The sequence below is a fragment of the Protopterus annectens genome, chromosome 8.part0 (genome assembly GCF_019279795.1).
Source record: "Protopterus annectens isolate FY-2018-M chromosome 8.part0, PAN1.0, whole genome shotgun sequence".
In the NCBI taxonomy this organism is placed as follows: Eukaryota; Metazoa; Chordata; order Ceratodontiformes; family Protopteridae; genus Protopterus; species Protopterus annectens.
In genome coordinates, this window is record NC_056741.1 from 227,930,182 (window position 1) to 227,944,326 (window position 14,145).

Sequence of the window (14,145 nt, forward strand, 5' to 3'; positions counted from 1 at the left end):
CCCTAGTGGGATTTATTCTCAAAATCACCATATTCCCTGTAACCATCTCCAGAACTATGGGGTTCAAAATGGTACACCTTATACTTTTAGAAGATAATCTCTAAATTTACCAATGGCATAATTATCACTGCCCCCAATAAAGCAGCTAATTTCACTAAGAGTTTTATGCCCACTTAGACTAATGTACAGATTTTGTAGTCATAGCAAGAGCCAATACAATGAGAAATCAAGCTATTCATCCAGCTTATCTCAACCTTGCTAAAGCATTCAATACCATGACACATGCCAGAATTGTAAGGAAACTATCATGCTTAACCCTAGATATGTCCATAGTAAGATGGATAGCCAGTTCACTAAAAGATAGAATCCACATAGTTTGTGTGGCAGGTAACTTTTCAAATAGTGCTAAGGAAACCAGTGGAGTTTCCCAGGGATCTGTACTGAATCCTCTCCTGTTTGTCTACTTTTTTGATTTCAAAAATGTTAACAAGGACAACTAGTTAACCAATTTAGAGAAAAAATACAAATGGGGTGCAAATTTCAACCTCGCTTACATAGCTGTACCCTTAAAAAGAGCATTCCCTAGTTAACTCCCAGTGTTTGGAAAATGGGCTTAAAATGAATGCTAAAAATGTAATATTGTTTCTTTTAGAAAATAGAAATTACACACAACAGACATTACATATAGCATAACTTTACTAAATGAAAAAGCAGTCAGGAACATGACAAGTTAGGTAGGCAGCTTCAACTCCTTAATCATCGTGTGGCAATTGTAGTCAGAAAATCCTTCTAATTAGCACAACTAATGCACAAAGGTATTTCATCTAGATCTGAAAATGTTATAATTCCCATGATGCCTCTGCACTGGCCCAGTAATAAAGGAGCCTCAATCCTCACCGCTAGCACCAGTAAGGAACCTACACATTGGGAGAATGACAAGTACATGCACAGAAAAGTACAATTTCCCTTAAGAGCACACAGAGATCACAGTCAGTTTGGGGCTGGTTTCTCCCTCTTTCTCCAGATCCCCAATAAGACTCCCCACTCCAATGGCACAGCTATAGAGTTGACTCCTTAGCCAGAGTTCCAAGCTTAGTCCTCCCAGACCTCTCTCTCTCCAACCAGTGCTTCATGTCCCTGCCCAAGTAGCTGACACACACACATTTTGAGATTTTATTTATACACAAACACGCACCTGGGAAAGGCTGGAACAGGTATACTAGTTATTCCCCCTTCTGCTGAGACCATAAGGTAGTTAACACTGCCACCAGAACCCCTTATCAGCTACTTTAAGGCCCTTCTCAAAGGGTGACCTATCTTACTGTGTAATGTTACTTTTAGCCAAATGGTAAGTGTGACCAAGACTTGCAAGGCTATTTAAGACTGGCCTGTACAGTGTCACCAAATACATATGCAAGTACTCTAAGAGCTTAAATATCTCTAAACAAACCAGCCACAATTTAAATGTTTAAATATATTTAATAATAAATAATAAAACAAAACAGTACTCCATAACGCAACACAATGACTACAGAGTTCAGAATCACAGGAAATATTTTAAAACAACATTGCAGGACAGTCTCAAATAAATACAGAATACATCTAAACTAATCTTTACTATATTCCTATCTATATCTAAGAGATATCACTGTGCTGTAGACTTACACAGCAAGGCAAATGCAGATGAGAAGTGCATGGATGTTTCTAGATCTAAGACAAGATACAAAATGCACAGTCTCACTCTCTGAGATAGTTCTTAAATTAATAATGCACATTACTGCTGGGTTAGCTGGGATGACATCACTTTTTGTCACCTGTCTTTAGTTTCCAGGCTAACAAAAACTTCAAATCTAGCACCTCTATGTCAGAGGTACATATCTCTCAGAAGTTTGGCTAGAACTGGAAGTTGTAAAACTGTTAAACATTTTACATTTGAAAGCCAGTAATTATTTTTGTTCCGAGACAATAGAATAAAACTTCTAACTCTAGACATCCTGTTATTTTGCTGCCTTGAAACTAACTTTTATAGGACATTGTAAAAGACTTTTAACTTATTTTCTTAGAGTTTGCAAGTTAACTCTGCATGTTCCAACTTCTATTAAAACATACATTTGCACAGGTAAATAATCTATACACATTTCTGTTCTTTCCCAGTAGGGTGCACTGTGGTTACATTATTGAAGCTCAGTACAGAACATACAGTTCAACACACACTTCTGCACCAGTAGTTTAATATACATATAATATATAGTTTTCTTACATTTGTAAGACAAGCCTATGGATCATTTAGTATTCACAAATGACATATGATTATTTACAAAATTTCATATAGCTGGGCTGGCAGTGTCACATCTATATAAATCATATTAATATTTTCAAGTGGCATATAATTAATTACAAAATTCCAGATAGCTGGGCTGGCAGCATTTTGGTTTGTCACAGTTCCCATTTATTTTACACTGATCGGACCCATTATAGAATACATCACTTAATTTGGTATTTGTTTCACTCAACAAATCACCAAATTGAAAAGTTCCAGTGTTTCTGTAGAATAGTGTGTGTGTTGTACCTTTAAGAAGCAGTTCCAAGGACAGCACATGCATATAAATAGTAAGCACATGCAAGCTTCAGTGCAATTTTGAGAGTGCAGCCAGAGTGTGAACATGTATGTGTGTGATAGTTTGTTTATAAGTTTATCTAAGTTAAAGATACTAAGCCTCAATCCTGATTTGTTTGTACATAATAAAGCTGCTTGAACAGAACCCACAATTGTTCATCTGTTTTAACCCGACCAGACGGGTAACATAGTGTCAGAACCGGAACATTACAAGGGTACAAAATGCATTGTTAAGCAAACGAATAGCATATAAATGTTTATTAAGCAAATAAAAGGCACAAAAAGCTTATTAATTAAGTAAAATGTTCAAAATTATTATATTTGATCAAATGATTATCAAAAAAGCACATAAGGGATTCAGAATTACCTTGGAATTTGAAAACAAACATGTTTAGAGTAAAATGAGCACTAGAAAAGTATAATGGGCATGAAAAGAGATTAAATAGGCAAAATGAATATAATAAAGGACAAAAAGGGCACATTAAGCATAAATAAAGCAAGATGATTGCATGCGTTTTGCAAATGACTGTGTTCTAGCATAAACTACTATTTTACATTGACTGAAGCTATTCAGGGCATAACTAAAGTTATATGAAGTGTCTCAAAGTGTGTAAAAGTACTTACACTGTATGTTTATTGCTGTGCATTTATTCTGAAGAGTTTATAGTGTGCAAAATGCAACTATTTTATGAAGTGCAGTCAAAATACAGCCATTTCGAAATTTTTCTTATGATGGGTGTGTCTGTTCGCAAAATTCCACCATTACAGAGTGTTTCTTGCACTATAAAGAGTTATTTAGCAAAGTACAGCCATTTCAGAAGAGTTTCAGTATACTGTGTACTGTTTATTCGCAAAGTGCACTTACTGAAATATTTTTTACTCTGAGTTTCTTCTGCCCAGTTTATTCACTCAGTGCAGTTATTTTGAAATGTTTCTTACACTGATAAGAGGGGATTTCTCAGGGTAGAGTGATTTCAAGAGTATTATTATGCTTTGGAGACTTATTTTGCAAAGTTCAGTTATTCAGAGGCTTATTGTGTTATTGGGCATATTTACAAGTACTGACATAAATTTCTGGCATGTGTGTGTGTGTGTGTGTGTGTGTGTGTGTGTGTGTGTGTGTGTGTGTGTGTGTGTGTGTGTGCGTGTGTGCATGTGTGCGTGTGTGTGTGTGTGTGTGTTTGTGCATACTTGCAAAAGCCTTCACTGGTATGTGTTAATATGGCAGATGCATTTTGCAGACCAGTTTCACTTATATTTGATCAGAATATTGCAGAGAATTGGAGAATATTTCAGCAAGAGTATGATATTCTGACAAAGATGCAAACACCAGGGCATTCATTTTGTTAAAAATAGCTGGGTCAGACGCCATTGAAAGAGGGTATTCATTTGTGTATGCTCCAACAGTATATGAAGGAGGAGGGGAAAACAGTCATATTGTTGTACAGGCTGAATCAAGGAAAGATCCAGAGTGTTTGAAATGCAAATTCAGAGAAATGTGCAACCCCCAGGCAAATGTTACATTAGAGAGGTATTTGATTTAACACAAGAGATCAAAAGCCAGGAGAACCTTTTGCAGCTTATGTTACTGATCTGAGAAACAAAGCTAAAATGTCCAGATTTGGTAATTTAAAGGATGAGTTAATAAAGGTCAGGCTTGTGCGTGGTATTAATAGTGCTGCAGTGAGAAAAATGTTGCTTCATGACAGTGATTTAATGCTGAGCAAAGCTATTGAGATTTGTCAAATCCATGAAATTATGGAAAGGCACAAAACTATGCTTTTAAGTGAGAAGACCATGATTTTAGTAGGCTCCAGAGCTCCAGAGCAAATGTGACAGCATGCAATATGTGGCTAGCAGAAACAGGGCTAAGCACATGGCAGCTGCAGTCATGCCGGTGTGGAATGTAAAACCTGTAGTCTTCCAGCAAGTCAAGCTTTATTGTTAACTGTCGTAACTGTAGTGCCAACAATGAGCCTAAAAGAGAAAAATGGCTAGCATTTGGTCAGCAATGCCACAAGTGTAAAAAATGGAACCATTTTCAAAAGTTTTGCAACTCAAGTAAACCTCAGTCAGTTATAAAAAAGGGTCACTTTAAAAAGCAAGTTGATCATGTAGAAAGCTGCAACCCTACTTTCTATATAGATGGTGTATCACTAATTGGTGAAAAGATTAATACAGTAGATTTATTGGCAAAGAATGAAGTGTTTTGTACTGTCCTGATCAATGGTAAACCCACTGAGCTCAAAGTAGACACTGGTTCAAAGCATAGTGTTACATCAGCAGACACATTTGTTAATGTAAGAGCTGGTGAGCAACTTAATGTGACTAGATGTGTGACACTTGTTGCTTATGGAGATGAAGAAATTCAAAACAAAGGATCAGTAGTGCTTTCATGTTATTTGGCTGGGAACAGTTACAGTTTATTATTGTATGTAGTCCGAAGACCTGTGCAGTCATTATTGGGTCTCAAAGACAGTTTGAGAATGAATTTGCTTTCCTTTACCAAAGAAGTCCATCATATAAGCACATGTCCCTGTTCCAGTTTCACTGATGCTATTTTCTCAGAGAATGCTGATGTTTTCAATGACAAGTTAGGCAAGCTTCCAGTTGTGTATTCTATGAAGTTAGACACAGAGGTCAGTCCTGTGGTCAGACCAGCAAGAACAATTCTAATAGCTATGCAGAGCAAAGTCAAAACTCAACTGAATAAAATGCTGCAGCAAGGTGTAACTTGTCCAGTTACAGAACCCACTGAATGGGTGACATCCATGGTAGCAACTCACAAAAAAAGGCTCAAACAATATCAGAATATGCACTGACCCAAGAGATTTGAACAAAGCATTAAAGAGACCTCATCATCTTATGCGTACAGTCGAGGAAGTTACAGCCCTAATACTGAATGCCATTGTTTTTTTTCTGTTTTGGATGCAAAAAGTTCATTTTGGCAAGTGATGCTTGATTGCAAATCTTCACTACTGACTACAGTCAGTACCCTATTTGGAAGATATAGATTCCTCAGGATGCCATTTGGAATAAATTCTGCAAGGGAAATCAGTCTTTCAGCATGCAATGGAGCAATTTTTTTCATGTTATCCTTGTGCCATAATAGATGATTTATTTGACAGAGGCAATGGCGAAGCAGAGCATGACAGAAACCTCAGGAAAGTTCTAGACAAAGCACGTGAAGTGAATTTGAAGCTCAATCCTCTGAAGTGTAAATTCAAACTACCAGAACTTACATATGCAGGTAGTTTATTTACTAGCACTGGCTTGAGACCAGACCTGTCCAAGCAAGCAGCTATTCTTGAGATACCAACACCAGATAATGATCAAGCTCTACAACATTTTCTTTGTATGGTTAACTATTTAGGCAAGTTTATACCAGACTTAGGTGCATTGACAGTGCCTTTGAGAAAGCTGACACACAAAAATGTTGCATGGTCTTGGTTAGAACAGCATCAGAAAGCATTTGAAGACCTTAAGCAGAAAATTACTACCCCACCTATATTAAGATACTGGGCCAGATTTGCGAAAGACGTCAGACAGCCAATATGTCTGCCGAGCGATCCACAGCTGGCAGGGGTGTGCATGAGAGCTTCTAACGCTAGTCTTGCATGGACAGTGTCATGGTAAGCAAATTACCTCATTTGCTGCTGAAAGTTCTGCAAATGAGGTAAATTTGCAATCCAGGAAACATTAACCTGTCTGTGGCAGAGTACTGTTATCTGCAGAAATGTACTCCTTTGGTAACGGAGTACCGTTCTGCAAATAGCAAAACGGAGCTATGACAGCTCCAAATAAAGGATGCATCCAGTTGATAAAGCATGCCAATGGCTAAATATAAGGCCATTGGCATTTTTAAATGTTTAAAATTATTAAAATCTATTTTTTTCCCCGATCTGCAATGTTTAAATGTAGCATAGTGCTGCGCAAACGTGCGGCACTTAAAAAACAAGAAAATAATTTAAAAATAGCCAAAAATAGGCATTTTTCGCTAAAAAGATTATCCTGCATGCAGATGAATGGCATGCTGAAGACAACATGGCCACTGAGTAGTGGTTGCTAAGGGGGGGAAGCTCAGTGTGAGAGATGTAACCAAGCATTAGTAGCCAATCCTATGCAAATGAGGATAAGGATAGTGAATCCCAATTTTCCCCAGCATGTGAGCCATGTCCCAAGAGTGTAAGTGTAGGAGTAGGTGAGTAGTAGAGTAGAAGATAGGTGGCATCATGAGGGGGGGGTGTCAGAAAGGCTGAATGCTTATTGGAGCACAGTGTCTTGCGTTTGCCCTGAGTTGCTCATGATTGCAAGAGGCATGTCTACAGTCGTCCTTTTTGAAAACCAGAAACCAAGGGCATACACCGTGAATATATCTGAAATTTCTTGCAAACATGCACAGAGCATGTGCGAGCGTGTGTGCATGTGTGCGCTCGTTTGCGCGGCGCTGCCCTGGGCAGAAACAGAAATGGAAAAGGAAGGAAAAGAAGTAGTAGGAAGTTAACCAAGGAGAACTAGCAGAGCTGCCAGGTGAAATATATCAGAATCAGCCAATTACACAGGCAGCAGACTAGCCCAGCGCAGCCCAGCCCAGCCCAGCACTTTAAACTCTGCAAACAGCATTCTTCCCTGTTTTTTCCCAAGAACTCTGCAACACTGCGGTATACAAAGAGGGAAAGCTTAAAAACTTTAAAGTCAGACAAAATGCTAGGGGCTGCTCTTGCTATCATAAACCAACATGTGCAAGGTGCTGAGGGTGGTGATGTTGTGAATGCTGCTGAGCAACCCACAGTGAGGAGACAGAGAAGAGTGCACAGACCCAGGGTAACCCACCAGGGGCTACATGAGCTGGAGATAGTGGAGTGATATAGGGTGGACAGAGACCTCCTGCAGAAAATTTTTGAGCTGTGCTGGCCATGCCTCACACACAGAACCAAGAGAGGGGAACCCATCCCAGTGGATACCAAGGTATGTGTTGGCCTAAGAATACTAGCTGCAGGTACCTTCCAGAGACCAACTGGTGATATGATGGGAATTTCACAGGCATCAGCATCCAGGGTACTGCACCAGTTCCTGGATGCCATGTCAGCACATGTCGGTGAGCATGTATATTTCCCCAATTCCCGTGAGGCTTTGGCCAGCAATAAGCATCTTTTTCACCAAATAGCAGAATACCCTGAGGTAGTGGGTGCAATAGACTGCACGCACATACACATCAAAGCACCACCCAGTGAGCAGTGTAGGGTCTACATCAACCTCAAGGGCTTCCCCTCTATCAACTACCAGGTCATGTGCGATGCCCAGGGCATAATAATGAATGTGTGTGTTGGCTGCCCTGGAAGCTATCACAGTTCCCACATCTGGCATCTGACACAGCTGTACCCGAGATTTGCCAATGGGGACATCCATGATGATCACCTAATGGAGGATGCTGGATACGCACTGGAGCCGTGGCTGATGACACCCATCAGAAATGCACACACAGGCAAACAAGAACTCCATAATGAGGCACACACACAAACAAGAAACATTATTGAGTGTGTGTTTGGGATGCTCAGGTCAAGGTTCCGGAGTTTGGACACATTTGATGGAGCCTTGCAGTTCTCACCAACTACATGTACCCAAATTGTCATGGTATGTGCCATGCTACACAATATGATTAGGTTCATAGGTTCATAGGTTCATACTAGGCTATCTGCCCGAGGGCATTTACAAGCCTAGCCCATAGTTTTGTGGCTTACGCCACCCCTTTAGTATGGGGAACTATACCCATTATTTTGCTGTGCCTCTGTTGAGCAGTGACACTGAGGTAATCCCTGTATATCTAGATCTCCCATCCATTGGTCAAGATTTCTCTTGAACAAGGCCAGCTCTGCCTCACATATACCGGATTTATTTCACAGCATAGGGAGTCTTTGGGTGATGAATCTATCCCTCTCCAGCGTCCTATTAATAGCGTGTGTCGGGTTTAAGTCTCCCGCCCTTGTGGCTCTGACGGATCTAGATTTTTTGAGGTGAAGCATATTCATCAAATCTGGGTTTGACATGGCCTTGTATGTTAGGCAAAGGTCACCTCTGAGCAAGTGGTAAGCGACTGAATAGAGCTGGAGTTCTTTCAGTCGGGCAGCATGATCCTGTGAAAACAGCTGCAGCAGGAACAGCATGGGGCAGGGCCAAACAGCCCCCCACAATCCCCAAGGCCTGCACAGGCACAGCATGACTCAGAGGAGGAACAACCTGAGCCTGCCCCAATAGGCAGAAGAAGGTGTGCCCAGTATGCCCTGGCCTTGGCAAAGAGGCAACGCATAGCACATATGCTGACTCAGTAGGAACGCTGGAAATGACACCTCTCTCTGACTCGCACATACAGTAAAAGGGATGCCTAACTTGACACTACCTGTTTTCAAACATGTATAGGGAGTGTACTATGTGCATCCGACACAGGCAGCCCTGCAGCACCACCTGAGGCATGAGTACCCTATTTTAAGCAATATAAAGCACTGCTAAGCACATTTTACCAGTATTGAGCATATTTAAATTCAATTGCGCATAGCTGCACACTACGCTAACCAGCGCAACGTCGGGCAACATCAGGCAACATTGAGCAATGTTGGACAAAGTCGGGCAAAGTTGAGCATAGTCGGGTAAACACACTCACACCTGCTTTACTGTTCCTTAAGCAGTCTGGTCTGCCCAGCAGGAAAATAAAAATCAATGACAGGGCTCAAACTCAGGATACTGTGCACTGTAGTCACAGTACTGAACCCCTAAGCCATGACAGCATTTCACTGGCACAGACACAACTTAACTCACTCACACATACCAGTTGGGGGGGTCACATACCTAACAGTCACAGCCAGCAGGACAAATGTAGACAAACACAAACAAATGCTATATCATGCCCTCTGAAGAGTCATATGAGTAACCTCCCCCAGGCCTATGCAGACAGATAACAGCAGGCCAGGCAGTGTGATGTGGGTTGGGTAGGCTATGAAGTCATAAACTAATATGCGTGTAATTGGAAGCTAAGGTCTGTAGTACAGTGGTATGCCTCAAGCCAGTATGATAGGCAACAGTACAGACTGAAATGGAGTACCTGACATAGTAGTGCAGGCCTAGCAAATGTGTATAAGTGTCAGGTGAACCCTTCATCCTATGTACACCCACAGTAACAATCAGATGTGCCCCCCCCGGGTAGAAATGTACAAATAATAGCTGCCCCACTGCATGTAGAATGACTCATGGAAGCCTTGCAGGCACACTGTGCTTCCTGTCAATGTACAACACAAAGGTGAGCCCTGAAGTAAAAACCAACTTGATTTTCACACACATATAGTATATATGATCATACTGGGCATGCTCACACACTTAAATTTAGCAATGTTCAGTCAGCAACATACTGAAAGGTCATACTGGGCATGTCTGAGTACAGCAGTGGGCCACACATATCTGGCAGTTGCAGTTCTTACTCCAGACAATTGTCACTATTTACCAGTCCTGCTTTCTGCACACACTGATATGAAAACAGACCCATATAATATATTGGACACCTGTCATAATCAAACTATGTACTCCAAGTACTTAAATTGTTCAAAGAAAGTGAAAAAACAAAGAAGATCAATAATTCTCCGATCAGTATCATCAAGAAACAATGAGCACTCCTAACATTACCCAAGCCATGGTCAAAGAGTCCATAGAGAACCATGAAGCGTTCTTTCACTATGTCATAAATATCAGTGTAAACACATATATGTTCTGAGTCAGTGCAAACTGTAAATTAATACATGTACATGACTGACATTGCCAACATCTTGTCAGACAAGTTCATACATATTTACCCCCTTCTCACTGACAAAAAGGCCCATTATCATACCTGGAGATTGTGAAAACCCAGAAATCACATATACAATGGTTAAACAGCTCTTTCCAAACCTAAAAACATGGCATGTATGGGATAACATGGTTTCCCTGACTGTGTCATATGTGAACTCCAAAACAAACAGACCTTGCACCTGAACAGTCTGTCTGTACAGGATATGAAACTGTTGAATGGGTTACAGCAACATTTGGCACACACCACGAGTGTTGGTGCACAACAGACCATGGGAACTATTGTCTTATAAGCCTAATAAGCCTGATGTGCAAGGCCATGGAGTCCATCATTATGGAACTCATAAATAGAGCTATTGAGAGCCTACAAACACCCAACCCTACCCATTTTGGTTTGGTCAGGGGCAGATCATGGTTCCTAAATCTGCAAGACAGTTTTCAAGGCAGTCACCTGGGACATGCATCAATGACATGAGCTACACATGGCCTACATAGACCTTGAAAAGCCCTTTTCCAACATCCCACATACATGTCGTATCCACAAAATAAACAATCTGTGCATAAACACATATGTCATCTGATGGATTGCCAACTGGGGTACAGATTGATCCCACAAGGTAAGAATTGTGGTCTCCTGTTCAAACTGGTAACAACTGCTGTCCCCCATGGCTCAGTCCTGGGACCCCTCCTGTCTGGTGTATACTTTTCAGAAATACAGTCAAACACGAGGGCTATGTTTAGCAAAGTTTGTGGATGACTGCAAAAGGTTGTCATAATCAATGTTTGGGACAACAGAGACATCCTTAAAAAGGGTCTCAGTCAGACAGATGTGGTGCCAAACTTATGGACTCGAGCTACAGTCATACAAATACCACATAGGTGCCAACACCCTAAATATGGAGGTAATAATAAGGGATCTATGGGCACATGTGGATAGTTATCACTGCTTCCAAAAACACATTCACAAAGTGGTTAGAAAATCATGCTATAGGTTCCCACAAACTGCCAAGGTCTTTGCATGTAGGTCAAAGGAGGTTCCCTCTACTCATCAGTCATCAGACCCATCGTAGAGTACCACAACACACTTGTGATAAATCTGACTAGGCATCTTCAGCAGCTGGAAAGACCACTGACGTACCTCAACAAGAGCATTACTGGCCTCAAACAGTAGCCCCATGCAACAAGACCGAATTTAACTCAATCTGTACTCTGTTGCATACTGTCTACTCAGGTAATCTCTGCCCAACAGACAGGTCCATGTCCAATGCAGAACTGATGCACATGTGCTATCTGAAGTAACCCCAAGCTCACTGTACTACATGCTCTAGGGATATCATCATCACAACAATAAATAGAACATGTTGGAGGGATACATTAATAACTCACAGACTTCCCTTTCTTTGGAACAGGCTCCCTCCCAACCTGCATTAAGCTGAGTCCCTCACTGACACTCTTCCAGAGGAGCCTTGATGAGTGTATGTGAAACTGAACTGTCACACCATGGATCACTTCATCAGCTCTACTACACAGAGGCCTAGGAAACTAACTCCATGGGTGGTGATAGCTGCACACTCTGGCCATACTAATATATGCCTTCAGGCAGATAGCCTATTACCTACCTATGTACCGATATATATATATATATATATATATATATATATATATATATATATATATAGGGGGAACACAGTATAATAAGCCAAAGATGGATGGGCAGAGATGTGTGTAAGAGGGTAACCATGACAGGGAGCCATCCAGGACTGTCCCACTCAGCACACATCCCAATGGCACAAAAGACATGAGGTGCACATCTCACCCAGTGTACATAACAGCCACCAGTATCTGTAAGCATTACAGTGTATATGGTCCATGTGCCTGCTGTACAACATGACAGTACAATGAAGTACACATCTACTATCTGTAGACATGTATCTGTCACACACTCTACTACATACCTATGAACCCATCTTCAATAAGGCATATGTTAGCCTAGGCAAGTTGTGCAGCTTTCACCACCCCATTGGGTAGTCTCCCAAGCCCTCATTCTAATAGTTAGTACCCTAAGCCCCTTTCTAGTGGGGCTGCTGATGTGATGACTGGCGTGAATTGTCTGTTTCCCATCCACTCATCAAGGTTCTTATTGAAGAGTGTCAGCGAGGGGCTCTGTCTGATGTACATTGGGACTCTGTTCCACAGTAAGGCAAGTATCTGGGATAGTACTCTATCCTACCAGCATGTTGTATTCATTGTTGTGATGAGGTTCATATCCCTGGAGTGTGTAGGGTGACTCAATTTTGTTATCTGTAGATGGAGCATGCTCAGCAGTTATGTGTTGGACATGGCTCTATATATTAGGCAGAGTGTGCCTCTGAGTAGGCGGTACGCAACGAAAAACAGATTTAGTTTTACCAGTTATGTTGCATAACACAATTGTTTGAGACCAGTAATCCTCTTGGTGAGGTATCTCTGTGGGCTCTACAGCTGCTGGATATGCGTAGTCGGGTACATCCAAAATGGTGCATTGTACTCAATGATGGGTCTGATGACTTAAGAGTAGAGGGACACTACTACCTCTTCGGATCCTGATGCAAACCCTATGTTGATTAGGTGGGCCACATAGGATTTCTCAATCACTTTGGCAACATGGTTGTCAAAGGAAAGATGACTATTTGTGTCCCCAGATCCCTTATTACCTTGTCAGTTTTAAGGAGGTAACACCAATGTGGTAGTTTGTGTCAGTTTTCACCAAAGGGGATCACTATGCATTCCTCCACATTGAGCTTGAGGCCATGATTCTGACACCATGCATCTGTCTCATAGAGTCCATTCTGGAGAATATTTGTGTCATCCAGGGAATCTATTATGGCAAACACTTTACAGTTCCCAGCAAACTTAGTCAACCACAACCCTCCTGTGTTGGCATGTACATTTGAGAAGTCCATATCAAACAGGAGGGACCCCAGGACTGAACCATGGGGGCCACCAGTTGTTACCGGTGTAGAGTCTGACATGTAGCCAGCAACTCTTAATTTGTAGAATCTATCTGTGAGCCACTTTGCAATCCATCTTGTGATGTATGGATTCATGCCCAGGTTGGTGAGTTCATCTATGATATCTGACTGGGGAATGGTGTCAAAGGCTGTAGTGAAGTATAGGTAGGCTGTGTTGAGCTCATTTCAATCATCTATAGTCTGGGCAATGGTCTCAAATAAATCCACCCAGTTCAGGAGGTGTGATTCGCATATGATGAAGCCAAACTGGGTGTGCTCAACTGTGTGTAGTGTCACAATCTCTTTATTGTATACTTCTGTTATGATTGGCTCCATTGCCTTAAAGATCAGACTCGTCAGGCTCATAGAGCATAACTGTCAAGGGTTTTTTGTGGCCCCACCCCTGTGGAGTGTGAAAAATGTTGCTGTGCAACATTCTATGGGTACATATCCTGTACAGAGCATGTAGAGAGAGGTGTAGGTATCCTTGATGAATATGGATACATCCCCACCCTATGTGCTATGATCCAGGCCCTGATGCTGGAAGGTATGGAATGAGTAGTATCCTGGTAGTGCTGCTGTACTCTCTGGAGCCTTGAACTAGGTTTCTGTTACTGCACAGATATCAATATTCTCCATACTGAGATGTGCCTTGAGTGTGTGCATCTGGAGGCTGAGACTTCTGGCAATGATTAGCATTTAGCTAAC